The following is a 12,030-nucleotide window of genomic DNA, read 5'->3' as shown; positions in this document are numbered from 1 at the left end:
GATGCTTGGGTTCTGCAACTGATTTGGAGGCAATCAATATATCATCCAGGTACGGAAATACGAAATTTAACCCATTCAAAACACCATGGATGAACCTCATGAATGTCGATGGGGCATTCCTAAGTCCAAAACTCATGACATTAAATTCAAAAAGTCCGAATGGTGTGATAATGGCAGTTTTGTGCTTGTCTTCTTCTGCTATTGGGATCTGAAAATACGCCCTGAATAAATCAATTTTGGAAAAAATCGTTGCACCATCCAAGATGTGATGAAAGTCTTCAAGTCTCGGAATAGGATACCTGTCTGGAACTGTCCGTTCATTCAGTCTCCTATAGTCTCCACATGGACGAAGTGATCCATCCTTCTTGTTTACCAAGTGAAGAGGACTAGCCCATTCTGACTTTGATGGCCTGATGATTCCATGATCCAGCATAAATTGAAATTCTTGTTTCGCTTGCTGTAACCGATGAGGTGCTAATTGTCTTGCTCTAGAATAAACTGGAGTTCCTTGGGTATTGATATAGTGTTTAATATTATGTGGAATCTTTTCTGGTACCAAATTTGGCGATGTTATTTCAGGATAGGACCTGAACAAGTCGGCAAATTGCATACTTTTGTTCACTGTACTTATAGTTTCATTTACCGAAATGGACATAACCTCACCCTTGCTTTTAAGTTTGGTTACGCCATCTGTTAATTGTTTGTTACGAATATCGACACATAAATGAAATTCGTTTAAAAAGTCTGCTCCTAATATACCCTTGTTGACCTTAGCAATTACAAATGGCCACTGAAATTGTCTGCGTAGACCTAAATCCAAAGTTAGGGTTTTGATACCATACGTTGGAATTACAGTACCATTGGCAGCATAAAGTTTAAACGAATCATCGATTCGATCACAGTTCCTTGGTGGAATTATTGACACATCTGCCCCACCGTCAACTAGAAACCGCAGGCCTGTTTTATTATCTGTTACGAATAACCGGTGTTTGCGGCTTCTATCATGGTTCTCGGCAGGTGAACTAGCCGCTAATTCTACTGCCCGTTGGAGTTTTCCGACGCCTTCCATGAGCAAGGCTGTTTACATTTCTCTGGACTGCATTGTTGACCAAATCGGAAGTGATAATAGCAGTACTTGCCTTTTGGGTCGTATCTTCTTCTACTTCGGCTTCGGTCACGACTAGAGCTTCGCCGGCGATGACTACGATTTCGACTGCTGGGTTGTCCTACGGACATCGTAGCGATTTGTTGTTCCAAATGAGCAATCTTAGTAACTAGCTCATTAATAATAGTACCTTTTGGGTCTTGGGTATCAACCTTGAATACGTCATTGCGGGGGTTCATCTCCAACATCTTATGAGCCATCACTGCGACACGCTCCAGGTACTCTTCGCTCACGACTAGGATATTTTTTATCGAATCTGGAAGCTTATCTAACCAAAGGGTTCTAATAACCTTATCAGTCCCATCCTTTCCAGCTAACGACTGCATTTTTCTAAGAAGCTGACTAGGTTTGTAATCTCCTAACTCTACACCAGTAAACAATCTTTTGATTTTCACATCTTCACTCTCTTTAAAAATATCCAGGAGCCGTGATTTGGCGGCCGTATATTTAGCAGTTCCTGGTCCTGTTATTATATCCCAAATATTCTCGATATATTTTGGTTCGAGTTGGGCAATTATTTAATTAAATTTGGTTTCTTCGGATGTGATTCTATTAATGTTGAACTGGGCTTCTACTTGGAAAAACCAAATTTCGGGCTTCTCAGACCAAAACGGAGGAATTTTTATGCTAACCTTGTTAGCTTCGCAGCCTACGGTTGGAATATCTTTGTTTTCCTGGGTTGCCATTTCGGGGTTAGTTCCTATTGTATATGTTTCTGAATACACAATTTACAACAGAGTCTACGGCCTAAGATTGATATTCATCACAGGATGATGAAATGAATGCGACTGAGAACTTCTACTCACGTAACAGTGTGCTGTTGTTTAATTGGTGGCTTCTTTATGTTTCACTTCACTACACTTCGAAAACTTGCCGTTATTTGTATCACGTCGGAGGTCACCAATGTTACGGCTTATAACTCTTGGTCACTAATCACTATTTAATGCATTTATTTACACTGCTGTATGTACAACAAAGATTTTACAAGCACAACATATCATCTTAATGAATTCGCGATATCGGGTTCCTACCTTCTTTTTTTTGTTATTTCTTTTGTCTCTTGTCTTTCACTGCCTTCTAAACTCTGCTACAAAGTCAATAAAGCATAACCATTTACTTACGTTAGCCTACTATGCCTAAGATGAGAGCCGTGGAATTTCAAATTTCGCGTGCCCACCCATGAGGATTTAGCCCCGTCAAGATGCCAGCACGATGCTGTCTTGTTTAAGGATGGCCGCTGACAGCTGTCGAAAAGCACACGGAATTTCATATTTCGAGCCCCCACCTGCCTAAGATAGTACCCATGAGGTTTAGTGCCGGCAAGATGGCGGCACTGAGGTTAGCTATGAGTTCTTGTTTAAGGATCGCAGCTGCCAGCTTGATAGCTGTAAAAAAGCACGCGGAATTTCAAATTTCGCGCGCCCACGTGCCTGAGTTGTCGCCCAAGTGGTTTAGTGCAGTTAATATGGCCCCACTGATATTAGCGATGCCGTTTTGTTTAAGGATGGCAGCTGTCAAAAAGCACGTGGCTATGTTTACAAACAAGAGCACGTGGTTTTGTTTACAAACAACAGCAGGTGGTAGTCAAATTTCGCGCGTGAATTAACATTTCCGGCGCTGCTGACGTCAGCAGTCACGTGACTCGCTCCGCGGCCTGTGATTGGCGGGCTCCGGAAGCCCCACAGCTCCTCTACTGACGGCAGTGGTGGTGATGCAAAGTCAATTCAGTGTACAGAGCCCTCAAGATCAATGAGCGCACAAGACCCGTATATCAACCTCATGATCTTGCATTTCTCTAGGAGGGGTGAAATTATTACAGCCACAGAAGATCGTCAACAATGACTTTTTTAAGCATTACTGTTAACACCCAACAGTGGCCAATCGCATTGCGGGCCCTATATTCCACCCTATACACGAAGATCTCTGCGGTGATTTATTTTCTCCTCCTCCCTCGGCTAGCCCTGTAAAAAAATACTCACCGCAGGCGACTCTCTTCTCTCTGGGGTGGTGACGTTCTCTGGACTGTATAGGTGCGTGTGACGATAGGAGAATAAGGTTGCTAGACTAAATTACTCTACTGAAATAACTGTAAAACTGGCCCAGACCATGTTTAAATAAATATATTTTATTAAAGAAAGGAAATGAATGATAACATTACTGAGTAAAATAACAATAAAATATGATGAAAATAATATTAAATTTACTGGTTCAAACATGTGCCCACATATGTGTAACTAATTTTAATTCAATGAGAATATAAAGGACTACTGAACGATCTCCAACTTAAATAACGACTAAATACTGGATGCCAAAATGATATGTGCTAACTAATTAACTCAATGGAAAACATCATGATGATGATGCTTGTTGTTTTAAGGGGCCTAACATCGAAGGTCATCGGCCCGGAAAACATCATTCATAACGAATCTACATCAGATTCAAGATCAGTTATATTATACAATAGTCGCTTCTACTTCAATTGTATTAACCACCAGTGCTTTGACCATGACTATGAGTTCAAACTGAGATTAATAAAAATTAAGAATTCACAATTATTGAACTGTAAAATGAAAAAAAATAATTAACTCAGAATATTCCACGATCATTGGGATTCATTGCCTCCGTTATCATACCTTTCAAACTTGAATCACATTATCATTACACGTTATTATTTATAGATCGGTGATGGCAAATTTTTATATAAATGTAGGGTTTGTTGTTCAGTGAAGTTATAAAATTATTATATTTGCTGTTCTTGAACCAAGAAGTGAATTCCAAGATGATGTTTGGGTTGTTTGACGCAAGCTCTCGTTATCTTACACTACTCTATTTACACAGCGGAAAATCTTCCGTCTTATCACATCACACATAAGAATACGTATACTGTTCACCAGACAATCACTGCCTAAGCAACACATAGATCAGAATCAAGGGGAAATAAATCTGGAATAAAGATATGGAAAATATTATACCCTGATTTATATACACGCGTACATCACGCAATATCAAAATTTAACTGAATATACATTTATATAATTACTATACCGCATGTTGATATCAACGTCCCCGGATACACGTCGTTGAAATCACCGGTGACCATGACCGAGATTCGTGTTTATCATGGCTGTTCTTCCATTACTTTGATTAAAAGAACCTCTCATGGCAGAATGAAGCAAAATAATCAAAACAAAGTCCGACTCGTTGGCTGAACGGTCAGCGTACTGGCCTTCGGTTCAGAGGGTCCCGGGTTCGATTCCCGGCCGGGTCGGGGATTTTAACCTTAATTGGTTAATTCCAATGGCACGGGGGCTGGGTGTATGTGTTGTCTTCATCATCATTTCATCCTCATCACAACGCGCAGGTCGCCTACGGGTGTCAAATAGAAAGACCTGCACCTGGCGAGCCGAACCCGTCCTGGGATATCCCGGCAGTAAAAGCCATACGACATTTCATTTCATTTCATCAAAACGAACATGTCGCACGAATAGCTAACCAAATGACGTTATCACAACTCAAAATAAACAATGCAGTATAATCTGCGACATCTTACTCCTGACAATAAAACACAATTTGATATTACTTTCGTGAAATATATGGTCCTTGCTACGCTGGACAAGTCAGGATACCTTACGTAATCGATACACATGTAAATGCTTGATAGTCAGTGGTGTGGGTATTTAGTTGAAGTTATATCCAATAGTATCACCCTTGTGAGTACTTTCTAAATTCCATCTTTCTTTGCTTATCAATATTTATCCATTGTTTTATATCACCATAAACTCTTAATTGTACTCGTGACCTCGAGCATATTATTACGTATAGAGCTTCACGCACATTTGACGTCTGTATTCTCACCATCATTGATCTCACAGCTTTTCCGCTGGGATATGAATTATTTACCTCACTATTCTCACTTTCATATAACACATACGTCAGCTAACTTGCTGAATCTTGAAGCTTTGCCGTAACGGACCGCTCAAAGTTACCATAATCCTCTCACAACTACAATATCAATAATAACACTAGCCACAAAGACTAATCTATTGAATGGTTAAGGAAAGAATCGAACAATATCAAATGGTCTCACAGAAGCGTGAACGAAGGAAATCACGACTTCAACCGTCGCCTGCGCGAAATACCTCGAATACTACCAATATATGCCCCATTTCACCAAGATAATAAGATTTTACGGAGTTTATACTATTAGAATCAAACTTCATAAGTGGCTTCACCATCATGAAATATATCTCACCAATATAACAAAAATATGCCTCAAAGCTTGCGTAGAAATGCTTTTAAATCAAATCAAAATGCATGACTGCTGAACAAACTATTCACAAATTGATGTAATCAAAAAGGATAGAATAGAATAGAGATGAAACTCAACGATAAATTTCGGTACCAAGCCACTCGGCGCTAGTAGTTTCAGTCTCTCATCAGAGATAGCGCCACAGTGCGCATTTTGTGCACTATCTTACTGCTATTATCAACAGATAGCGCAGAGAAGTGACATCTGGCGCAGTGACGCACATCCGGGTATGCTTCCAGCTCCTCCCGCCTGCTTTCCCCAACACCACCTAGATATAAGACCTGTGCATGGTGTCGAGATTAAAAGGAAAATGGCGGACTGTTGAGGCAATGCCTTGTGAAAGTGATCCGTAACTTTGTCATACAAAATACAAAAATGGTCTACAAATGTTGTGTGCCTAATTGTAGGGGAAACTACAGTGCCAATAGCAAAGTACAGATTTTTAGATTTCCGAAAGATGAAGATCTAAAAAAAGAAATGGATATGTGCAATAAAGCGTGAGAATTTCGTTCCAACGAAGTATTCAGTGCTAAGTAACTAGATAGCCTACTAGGTTATGCATTTTTTATTCGCAAATGTTTTATTTCATATTGTGTTCATATATTCATATAATCAAGAGATGGTAGTATAAGATATCTGAAAAAATGGCTATTAGGTTAGACGGGATCTAACCTCTAACATGCATGGTGAAATTCGTTCAGGTTAGGTTAACTGATTGTCTGTAATTGCAGGTTTGTGAATTACATTTTAATCCATCCGAAATAAGGAAACATACTGAGTTCCACTGTGAGGATGGACAGCTTATAACTCTACCACTGAAGGTTCCACGACTTATCCCCAGTGCTGTTCCTTCACTTTTGCCAAATTGCCCAGCGTATTTGAGTAGTTCAAAAACGAATCGAGAAGGTCCTGAAGAGAAGAGAAAATGAAAATATCCAGGCAGCAATCGAGGAGAGTGAAGTAACACAAGAATAGAATAACATTTTCTAATTTCATTGACCTGAAAGACAAGTTAAATAATCTGAATGTAGGTGAATCATGGGACATACTTCACAAAGGTGTAAATATAGTAATAGTTAAAATTGTGTTGAACCCTGAACCTGAAATAATTAGTTCTATAGTTATCAATGAAACTTTGGAGTTAAGTGTATACTATAGGAATATAAAATTAGACAGTATTAGTTACTTTCATTTCCCACAGTCTGTAAAGGACTTGGATGAAATTTCAGTGCTTCTTGAAAAAGTTGACACGTTAAGTTCTGAGGTTCACAGTGCAAACAGCACTAATGACATTTTAAGTTTAGCAGCATACCTTTTGAAACAAGTCAGCATGTTAGAAGCGAGACTAAAAGGACCACTGGAATTCATGATTGAACAGATTGCACTTTGGTTACACGAGATAATATCAGATATCCTTTCTGATTTTATCTTCAATATTGCAGTCCATTTCACCCCATTGCTATGCATACCTCAGACATCTCAATTTATTGTATCTGCCTCATCCATGTACCAACAGGAGGCTTTCTTCTTCTTTAAAAGTAGATCGTAGAATAGAACAGCATGATAACAATTTCCTGAAGTGTATAAGGGATAAATTTTCTGGCAATGATAGTGATAAGTTTTGCATGGTGTACTAAGAAATGTTATTGTAGGATTAGAGGAAACAGGGTTTAAAGTTGTTTGTGTTGTTAGTGATAATAGTTCTGTAAACAGAAAATGCATGCAAATATTTTCACCTGAAAATGAATTGAAATGTGTTTATCCGCATCCTGCTGATGAGAGCAGACCACTTTTCTTTGTGTTTGATAATGTTCACTTGCTCAAATGTGTTCGCAATAACTGGTTAAATCGAAAGGATGAGAATATGTGCATGAACTTCCCTGATTTTGAAGATAACAGTGCAGTGCAGTGTGCTTCTTTTCTTACAATTAAGAAATTGTATGATCTTGAGCATGAAAAGTTCATAAAATATGGTTATGGTCTGTCTCTCAAAGCATTAAGTCCTTCATCATTTGAAAGGCAGAATGTAAAATTAGCTCTGCAAGTTTTCAATGACAATGTTATAGAAGGGCTGAAAGTGTTCGGTGAAAAGTGTAAGCTACCATATTATAAAGAAACAGCCTCATATATCAAAATAATAATAGATTGGTGGGCTGTTGTCAATGTCAAAACACCAGGTAAAGGGGTAAGGCTCAACAGCAGCTTAATGTGTCCAGTCTTTTCGAATTCAGGGGAAGGGCTTCAATATTTGAAGAAATTCCTACAATGGCTAGTAAAGTGGAGAGATCTAGGTGGAAAAGGTTCATTATCATCTGAAACAATGGCTGCTTTGATACTGACAACTGAAGGATTGTTGATGTTGATAGAATATTGTTTGTCAAAACTTAATTTTGCATATGTCCTATTAGGAAAATTTCAAACAGACATATTAGAGGACAGGTTTGGGAAATATAGGCAGCTTGCAGGAGGGCAGTACAATATTTCTGTGAGGCAGCTGTTTGAAGTTGAAAAGAAGTTAAGGTTACTGTCATCACTGACTCTAAAGATAAGATCAAACGCATTTGGGGAGACTGAAGTAGATGAGTTCTCTGACCCTCCTCCTGAATCCTCTGCCTTTTTGGATTTTGATAATTCATTGTGTAAGAGCATAGATGTACATATAAGTTTACACGATATTGAAAACTGTAACAATGACATGCCAATTTCAGTCTATTTAGCAGGTTATTGTTGCTATAGTGTCTCAAAATATTTGAAATGTGAACACTGTAAAGGAATTCTTGTTACTGAGGACTTCATTGATGCTGATGATGAGGCATATAATCTAATTAGAAATAAGAGTAGGGGTAGGCTTTTGTTCCCTGAAATGTTTGTTATCAATGTAATAATACATAATTATCTGGTAGTAACAAAATTATGTACAGATTTTGAAACAGAGTTTCTTTTAGTAAATGATCATAGGGAGGTTGCATGTGACAGTACAATGAAAGTTATTCATGATAAAGAACTTTAGTGGGAACCAGATATGTGCAATAACAGACATACATCAGAATGTGTTTGTAGAAAACTGGTATGGACTTCAAGAAACATTCTTTTGAATAATTATTGTAAGAAAAAAAGTTCCATGTCAAAGAATGTATTGACGAGGAAGAAATGTGTTATTTGTCAACAGGACTGAATTTCATGCAAATCTGCATTTTTGTAAATAAGTGTGTTGTTGCTTTCAATTTTTTTGTGGGTGGGGGACAAAATAAAACATTTATTATGAATTTCGGCATTCTGCCATTCCCTTAATTCTTGAACCTCACTTGAGTTTCAGCATTATTTAGGAACCTTGTGTAACAACTATCCCTAATTTTTTCAGAAATAGTTTGTTGAAGGTGTAAGTGACTTTTATATGAAAGAATGAGGGTTTGGGGTAATTATTTTGAGGTTTAAGTAGCCAGATCAATTAAAACATATGGTAAGATGCCATAGTGACATTATGATGATTGCCTCTATTGTCAGCCATCTTGGTTTCGTGCTCAGGCCTTATATCTAGGTGGTGTTGCTTTCCCCTACCTCTCGCCCCCCCCACAAACCCTTCCGTACGGCGATAATAATGCAGTTCTACTAGCTCCATGCCCAATACATTGTAATTAATATATTTTTATTTCCAAGTAGGCCCTACTTACTATGTTGTAAATAATGATCTGATATCCCTAGTTCGTATGGCATACTATATTACCGAGAATATAACCACACACCTCAAATCAGCTTTAACTTCAAATGAATGATTGACACATTAACACAAAGCTGATATTATAACAAATAAGAAATCCCTTCGAAAGCAAGACAGCAGAGCACACCATATGCAAGAGAATGGGGTATCACATCAATATCCAAGTACCACATGGAAATAAAAATAACAGAATTAAATGCACTGAGACAGGAAATATATAGAACTACATTAATAGAACCATTCAGCTTTCAGCCCCTGATGTGTACTCAAACAGGAAATACAGGATTTCAGGAGGACTGGCGAAGATATATTTCAAATAAACAAGCACAAGGAACAAAGATTTACAGCATAAGCACATGAGCACTTGGAATTCAAACAACACAAATACTGTAGCATCATGGGAACTACCGATTAAAAACGATATAAGTTCGAACAAGGTTAATCGATTGGGTACAGTCGATGCAATCCAGCAATATTATCTCCACAATGCTTGACGTTATATGACTAATTAATTTATTAGAAGGGCCCACTGATTGAGGTTAGACTTGAAATACTTCACTTCGAGACAAACTGCCTTTAATTATTATTAACATCGCTCATTTAATGCTTACTTGCGTGCCATCTACAGAACCTGTATATAACTATCTACACGTTATGAATGACCTCCAGCGCCATCTAAAATGAGAGACTAAAACTACCTACAGATTGGAACCAGACTTTCACCCGGGTGAGATGTAATCATAACATGACTAATCTATAATGAAAATTAAGCTACTGAATTATCATTGTCGACAGCTCGCGTCCTAGAAAAATCAATATTTACATTATTTACAACAAACTCCACCTTAGATTAAATTTCACTTACTCATATTGGTGGTTCGGGGGCCGCTCCATCCGTCGTCCAGTTGGCTAATTAGCTTAAGTCATCATGATTAAGACGTATGACTGGGTTGACTTGGCGTATCCTGACATGATTGCTTGAGTATTGCACACGATTATACACACGTATAAATTGATCTTGATGTTATACTAATTATAAAACTACACCTTACTCTATTACATTAATTAATATATGTGGGCTTTACACACGAATACGCCAGTATTTTGACTTTACATACGATTCTGGTATTCCATTAATACTGAACCTCTCCTCCGCCGACAGCTAAACAGCTGGGCTTAGACCTTCCTTCGTGCAAAGGGACCTTTGGGATTACCTCGCCCTTGACGAGCTCCCGTGTTGTGTTTACATTCGAGGTCTTACACCTTGCGATTCTAAGAATTTTCACGACCGTATTGTAATCGAAACAGACTTTCAACGTATTAGGTCGTGTTACGTACATGTTGTACGTGTTGAAGAGATGTTAAGTACAGAACAAAAATGGCCAGCCGGACACCAGTGGGATCCGAACCCACAACCTCCCGATTTCGCGTCTGTTGCTCTACAGTGTGCTAGCAGCAGTGCCAGACCTGTAGCTCAGATCCTTTCAAACAGAACAAAGATTGCCTAGGCCAACATAGCTCAATTGGTAGAGCAACCGACGCGAAATCGGGAGGTTGTTGGTTCGGATCCCACTGGTGTCCGGCTGGCCATTTTTGTTCTGTACTTAACATCTCTTCAACACGTACTACATGTACGTAACGAGACCTAATACGTTGAAAGTCTGTTTCGATTACAATACGGTTGTGAAAATTCAATATTCATTGACATGCCCCACAACGGGCGACTTAAACGCACTCTACAGTGTGCTAGCAGCAGTGTCAGACCTGTAGCTCAGATCCTTTCAAACAGAACAAAGATTGCCTAGGCCACCATAGCTCAATTGGTAGAGCAACCGACGCGAAATCGGGAGGTTGTGGGTTCGGATCCCACTGGTGTCCGGCTGGCCATTTTTGTTCTGTACTTAACATCTCTTCAACACGTACTACATGTACGTAACACGACCTAATACGTTGGAAGTCTGTTTCAAATACAGGCTGTCTTTGTTAGCAGATCCTAGTCTGTCTGCCTATTAATTTGAGTGATGATCATTACAACAAGAATGAGCTTGAATGAACTGCAACGGGACATTCCTTAGGCAACTGCTGCATGTTCCCAACATGAAACAAATACAGGCTGTCTTTGTTAGCAGATTCTAGTCTGCCTGCCTATTAATTTGAGTGACGATCATTACAACAAGAATGATAAAACGAATATACGACATGTTGTCGCGTTTGCTCATATCATAGTCTCTGCGTCCGACTCGTTGGCTGAACGGTCAGCGTACTGGCCTTCGGTTCAGGGTTCGATTCCCGGCCGGGTCGGAGATTTTAACCTTAATTGGTTAATTCCAATGGCACGGGGGCTGGGTGTATGTGTTGTCTTCATCATCATTTCACCCCCATCACGACGCGCAGGTCGCCTACGGGAGTCAAATAGAAAGACCTGAACCTGGCGAGCCGAACCCGTCCGGGGATATCCCGGCACTAAAAGCCATACTACATTTCATTTTTTCATAGTCTGCGACAGAAGTATGATTTTATTAACCTCACACGCCATAGGTTAAATAGTTTCTTATCCCACTGGGATTCTTAACATGAAGTGCTCGTATAGTTTATAATTCCTTAGAGAAATGACTGGACTGAAATAAACGTCCCTCATCATTGTTCGTGAGTTAATACAGCAAAAGTTCGAAATTCATGAGTAACTGACTCTATCGATGACTGTCATTGGTGAACGAAATACTCTAGGAATTACTCTCCACATATTAGAGTTCGCTGCACACAAAGACTGATCATTCGCGGAACACAGACGTACTGATCATCCCTCACTGAGAATGGATGCGGTTGGCGGGCTTAATT

At 39.1% G+C, this 12,030-nt stretch overlaps 1 non-coding gene across 1 annotated transcript; it reads left to right on the top strand.

Annotated features, from left to right (window-relative positions):
• The first annotated feature begins 10,997 nt into the window (after nucleotides 1–10,997).
• TRNAS-CGA (transfer RNA serine (anticodon CGA)) lies at nucleotides 10,998–11,074 on the top strand. Its single transcript has one exon. It is a non-coding gene; the product is annotated as a tRNA-Ser (tRNA).
• Nucleotides 11,075–12,030: the final 956 nt, after the last annotated feature.

The sequence above is a fragment of the Anabrus simplex genome, chromosome 3 (genome assembly GCF_040414725.1).
Source record: "Anabrus simplex isolate iqAnaSimp1 chromosome 3, ASM4041472v1, whole genome shotgun sequence".
NCBI lineage: Eukaryota > Metazoa > Arthropoda > Insecta > Orthoptera > Tettigoniidae > Anabrus > Anabrus simplex.
Note: the sequence above shows the minus strand (reverse complement) of the source record. Positions and strands in the feature narration are given on the sequence as shown.